Below are 6,782 nucleotides of genomic sequence, written 5' to 3'. Positions count from 1 at the left end.
AACATATATAATCTCATGCAAATACAAAAAGAAAACATATTTCCATTAAAAATATAAATGAAAATGAATACTGAAAACAAAATAGTACAATGACAAAAAATATATTTGATAACAAATAAAAATTAAGACACATAAGAATTATAAACAAAGGTCAAGTGTTAACAAAATAAATATAATCTTCAAAAAATAATTAATTTATAAGATGATCTTAGAAAACAAATATTTATAATATTAAATCTAGAGTAATTTTTTTAAATGATTTATAAAATATAAATATATTTTAACATAAAATAATTTTGTTGTAGCTTCCAAATAAGTAGACACTCGATAATCAAATCAACTCAAATTATGCATAATTACTAAAACACTAAAAGTTAAATCAAATTTCATTATAAAATGAAATATAATATCAACTGAAAAACATATATTATAAAACATCATTTGTTGTTAAATAAAATATATTAATTATTATCTATGAAATTATTAAAACTATTTATATAGTATTTTAAAATATAACTTTTAAATTTTTATCACATTACATTATATTTTTAACTGGTTTATTTTGGAGGTGGATTAGTTTATTATCGTGAGAAAATTAATTAGTGTAATAATTTTATATTTTGAAATTCTTAGAAAAAAGTATTACTTATTCTTCCTTTAAATTTCTTAACTATATCAAAGCAAAACAAAAATCCAAAGAATTTGGCATGACATTTTTAATTTTATATTAAAATTATGCGCTCTCTGAAAAAAAAATTAGTGGTTCTTTCAACTCAAACCAACAAAATTAAATTATACTTATAATATGATCTTAGAATTGTTTTTTAATCATGTTCAATTTTAAGCAATTTTCAAATATTCTATAAAATTAAAATATATTTTTATATAAAATAATTTTACTGTAACTTCACCCGTCCGAAGGGCGGGCCAACCCCTAGTAATCAATACTTTATAGTTTGATATGTATAAATATCTGGTGTTCCTACTGTTATTTTATGTTTATTGTTAAAACTTAAAAGTAATACCCATTTAGAGTATGATTTGTAAAACTGACTATGCATTACAATATACAGGTTTGATATATGATATGAAAACTCAAGGGCAAAATGACTGCATTACAATTTACAGTATAAAATTTTGATATATGACATGAAATTTTTAGGTTACAGCGAAAACATTCATTAGCTGAGATGATATACGTTAAGTGCGTCTTCTTGCACGACATTATAAATCTAAAACAATGATAGTTCTACTTGATGGGCCCATGAATTATATAATGTCGATAGTTTTGGAAATAGCTTTTCACTACAAGAAAACGTAATTTTAACGAGGAAGTTTAACGAGGAAAAATAATCCTCGTAAAATAACGTTGATTTTGCGAGGAAAGTACGTGGAGAAAGAAAAGCATCGTTATTTCGTCGTAAGGTAACGACAAACCATATTCGTCGTAAAGACGATGTAAATTGACGTGGCTTTTACGAGGAAATAGTTTTTCCTCGTAAAAGCCACGTAAATTTCGCGAATGCTTTACGACGAAATATTTTACGTGTACTTAACGAGGAAATTTTGAATCCACCAACTTGGTAGGTGGCTCACGTTTTTTTTTTGGCCATACAATTAATTTTCGTCGTAATTTCATAGTAAAATTACAACTACCAGATTCGAAATTTTCTATAAATATGGATGTTGGAACATCATTTTAAACACACCAACAACAAAAAACGTGAAAGAAAAAAAAATGGCTGGCTCTGGGACTATTTACGAGTTGCGGAATTGGATGTATATGCATAGAGATGCTAACGGGAGAGTGACGAAAGAATACCTTGCGGGGCTGGAGACATTTATGCACCAAGCAGATTCAACACCGCTCGCCCAAGAAAGTGGTAAGATGTTCTGTCCTTGTCGGAAATGCAACAATTCGAAATTGGCAAACCGTGAAAATGTTTGGAAGCATTTAATAAATAGAGGTTTCACGCCAAATTACTATATCTGGTTTCAACATGGGGAAGGTTATAATTATGATCAGAATGAAGCTAGTAGTAGTAATAGCAATTTTCAGGAAGAACCGGTTAATCATCATTTGCATAATGAACATAGTTACCATCAGGAGGAGATGGTAGATTATGATAGGGTTCATGATATGGTAGCTGATGCATTCGTAGCTCATGATGAAGATGAAGAACCTAATATAGATGCAAAAAAGTTTTACGGAATGTTAAACGCGGCGAATCAACCACTTTACAGTGGTTGTAGAGAAGGTCTCTCTAAATTGTCGTTGGCTGCTAGAATGATGAATATTAAAACTGATCACAATCTACCTGAAAGTTGCATGAACGAATGGGCGGACTTGTTTAAAGAGTATTTGCCGGAAGACAATGTGTCTGCTGATTCTTATTATGAGATTCAGAAATTAGTTTATAGTCTTGGGTTGCCTTCGGAGATGATAGATGTCTGCATCGACAACTGCATGATCTATTGGGGAGATGATGAGAAGCTAGAAGAATGTCGATTCTGCAAGAAGCCACGATTCAAGCCGCAAGGACGGGGACGTAATAGGGTACCGTACCAAAGGATGTGGTACCTACCAATTACAGACAGATTGAAAATATTGTATCAATCAGAGCAGACTGCTACAAAGATGAGATGGCATGCCGAGCATACTCAGACGGATGGTGAGATGACTCATCCATCAGATGCAAGAGCCTGGAAACATTTCAACAAAGTACATCCGGATTTTGCAAGCAATAGCCGGAATGTGTATCTCGGATTATGCACAGATGGATTTAGTCCGTTCGGAATGTCAGGGAGACAATATTCATTGTGGCCAGTCTTTCTTACGCCATACAACCTGCCACCGGAGATGTGCATGCAACGGGAGTTGCTATTCTTGACGATATTGATACCTGGTCCGAACCATCCAAAAAGGTCCCTGGATGTTTTCCTACAACCACTGATAAAAGAGTTGAAGGATTTGTGGTCAACAGGGGTGAGGACGTACGACTGTTCAACGAAGACGAATTTTACGATGCGAGCTATGCTTTTGTGGACCATAAGTGACTTTCCTGCATATGGGATGTTGTCTGGATGGACTACACATGGGAGATTAGCTTGTCCATATTGTAATGGAACGACAGATGCGTTTCAACTGAAGAATGGTAGGAAGACAAGTTGGTTTGATTGTCATCGTCGATTTCTTCCCATTGGCCATCCTTACCGAAGGAACAAGACTTTGTTTAGGCACAAAAGGGTTGTGAGAGACACTCCTCCACCATATCTAACTGGAGAACAAATTGAAGCACAAATCGACTACTACGGAGCTAACGAAACAGTTCGTTGGGGTGGTAATTGGCATGTCCCTCGTAATATGCCTGATTCTTACGGTGTTCATCACAACTGGCACAAGAAGAGTATATTTTGGGAGTTGCCATATTGGAAGGATCTTCTTCTGCGCCACAACCTCGATGTGATGCATATAGAGAAGAATTTCTTTGAGAACATCATGAATACAATATTGAATGTCCCAGGGAAGACAAAAGACAACATAAAATCGAGGTTGGACTTACCGGACATTTGCTCAAGAAGCGAGTTACATATTAAAAGCAATGGACAAGTTCCCGTTCCGATATTCAGACTGTCTTCAGAAAAAAAGTCGGTGTTGTTTAATTGGGTGGCATCAGAAGTGAAGTTCCCTGATGGGTATGTTTCAAATCTCTCTAGATGTGTTGAAAAGGGTCAAAAGTTCTCCGGGATGAAGAGTCATGATTGTCATGTCTTTATGCAACGACTACTGCCCTTTGCATTTGCGGAGTTACTTCCAACAAACGTACATGAAGCACTTGCAGGTTCGTAGTGTTTTATATCACAATAATTTTGATAACGGTCTAGTTTGCAAAATAATATATGACTAACAATGTGTTTAATTTTTTTTGGAATATAAAAGGCATTGGAGCATTTTTCAGGGATCTGAGCACACGCACTCTTAAAGAAGAAGTTGTGGAACAGCTTCAGGAGAACATTCCCATCTTATTGTGCAACTTGGAGAAGATATTTCCTCCTGGATTTTTTGACGTCATGGAGCATCTAGCTGTCCACCTCCCATATGAAGCATTGCTTCGTGGACCTGTACATTACGGATGGATGTATCAGTATGAGCGAGCCATGAAATATTTGAAGGGAAAAGCAAAGAACCTCGCCAAAGTTGAAGGTTCTATAATTGCTGGAAGTTTGACGGAAGAAGTTTCCCACTTCACATCGTACTACTTTGCGTCAAAAGTACGTACCCGGAAAAGAGCTCCAAGAAGATATGATGATGGTGGGGTTGCGCCAACATATGCAGTTGCTGGTGTTCCAGACATCTTTAGCCAGATTGGACGACTCGGTGGGAAGTCTAAAGAGGTTTGGTGGTCGAGTGAACAAGACGCTCATAGTGCACACACCTATATTCTACTCAATTGCGAGGATCCATTGATGCGTTATTTTGAAAGGTAACATATATGGACACTTCAAAACCCTTATAATTAATTATATAATTGCAAGAGATTCATTCATATGAAATGTGATTAATTTTACAGCCTATTTGTTTCTCAAGTCGAAGAAACATTTCCTGGTATATCCACAAGTGACGTAGACAAAAGGAAAGATCAACACTTCATTAAGTGGTTGCGGAATCAGGTATTATAACTCAAACTATTTTTTCATACATGATTTGTATTTTAATGTTCTCTTTATCTTTGCAGGTTGATTATGACGACGATGCAGATTATCCTAAGTGGTTACACGAAGTAATTCAATCTCCACTTGTAAAGGTCACCACATCACAGATGTATTTCACACGAGGCTACACTTTTCACACATATGAGTATGGTAGACAACGGGCGACCAGTAACTATGGAATATGTGTGAAAGGGGAAACAGATTTCTACGGGATCTTGACGGAGATAATTGAAGTCGAATTTCCAGGGATACTGAAGCTGAAATGCGTCATCTTCAAATGTGAATGGTTCGACCCCGTCGTCAACAGAGGTGTTCGGTCTAACAAATTTGGTGTAGTTGATGTCAACGGTGGACGACGGTACAACAAATTCGAGCCTTTCATCTTAGCTTCACAAGCAGACCAAGTTAGCTTCCTTCCATACCCTCGGATGAGAGATTCGGGTATAAATTGGTTAGCAGTGATCAAAGTTACACCTCGAGGACGAATCATCAGTGGAGAAGAACCACCATTGCAAGAAGAACAGATAAATGAAGTCGAGGAACCTGAACAAGAAATTGATGACATCCTTCTCATTGATCCGCATAATCACGAATACGAAGATCTTACCGATGATGCCACAGACGAAGCTGTAGAAGACGAGTTTAATGAAAATGATGATATTTCTAGTGATGACGAGAATGTCGATGTATCCGATTGATGTATTTGATTTTATGTAGTTTGTTTTATGAATAAGATAATGTGGGAGTTTATTTTTATTATGAATAAGGACTTGTGGTTTGGGGTTTGGAATATATTATTATAAATAAGGTTTGAGGTAAAAGAATAGATTGAGGTTCAAGGGTAGATGGGTTTGGGGTTTGGAATATATGAAGTAGAAGATAAGGAAGATGAGGTTTGGGGTTTCGGATGTTAGGGATTTAAACATAGTACTCGTTAATTCCTCGTAATATAGCGTGGAACTTACGACGAAAAGTAAAATAAATAACGCGGGGCACGCTAATTCCACGTAAGCCAAAATCGTCGTAAGGTTGTCGTAATATAACGAGGAGTTTACGACGAAATTTAAAAAAATAAAAATAAACAGAGGCACGCAAATTCCACGTAAGCAAAAATCATCGTAAACGAGTCGTAAACTAACGACGATATTACGACGAAAGTATTAAAAAATACTAAAAAAAGAAGAGAAGAAAGATGCTTGAATCACATTTGGCGAGACTTACGTAATCTCGACCACATGAGTTTCAAATATCTTCTTCTCCTCTTTTTTTTCCAAATATTTCTAATTTGGTGAAAAGCGGAACTTGCTACTTCCTCATAGTATAAAAACTAGTAAAAAAGAAAAAAAGAAAGATACTGGAATTATATGTGGCGAGACTTAAGTCTCACCCACATAAATTCTAAATCTTTTTCTCTTCTTTTTTTTTCAAATATTTCTAATTTGAAAAGTTTTTTGGTGAGGTGTGTGATTTGAGATAGGGTGTGTTTTGTGAGTTTGTGTGTGGTTTGAGAAGGAAAGTTGTGGGTATTTATAGAAAATATATGCTCGCTAATTCCTCGTAACTGGTTAACTCGTTAATTCCACGTAACCCAACTCGTCGTAAAAACGTCGTTAACGAAAACGCGGGCCTTTGTATTTCGTCGCTATTTCCTCGTAAATGAAAACGCGGGCCTCTGTAATTCCTCGTAAGTTTACGAGGAAATTACGAGGACAAGTAATCTTATATATATCCCGAGCGAGCTCGCTCTGTCTTTCCTCTCCACTTCCTCTCCACTTCCTCCCTAATTCGTAGCAATGGTAAGTCTCTCTAATTCCTCTCTAGTTTGATTAGTTTAGGATAGATTAGGTGGTTAGTATAGGGAATTTAGATAGGTTTACGGATCTTATGTTATTTAGTGTTGATTAGGTGGATAATGTTGGGAAGTATATTGTTCACAAAAATTTAAAAAATTAAATTTTTTTCTCAGGTTCGAAAAGGTAGACTTACTGCCCATTACAGAGAGATGTTCGGTGAGCCGGGTAGTCGTTTAGACCCGTCGTCTTCTTCAGCTCCCGGTTCTTCGGGTCAGG

Source organism: Brassica napus, chromosome A3 (assembly GCF_020379485.1).
Source record: "Brassica napus cultivar Da-Ae chromosome A3, Da-Ae, whole genome shotgun sequence".
Classification (NCBI taxonomy): Eukaryota; Viridiplantae; Streptophyta; class Magnoliopsida; order Brassicales; family Brassicaceae; genus Brassica; species Brassica napus.
Note: the sequence above shows the minus strand (reverse complement) of the source record.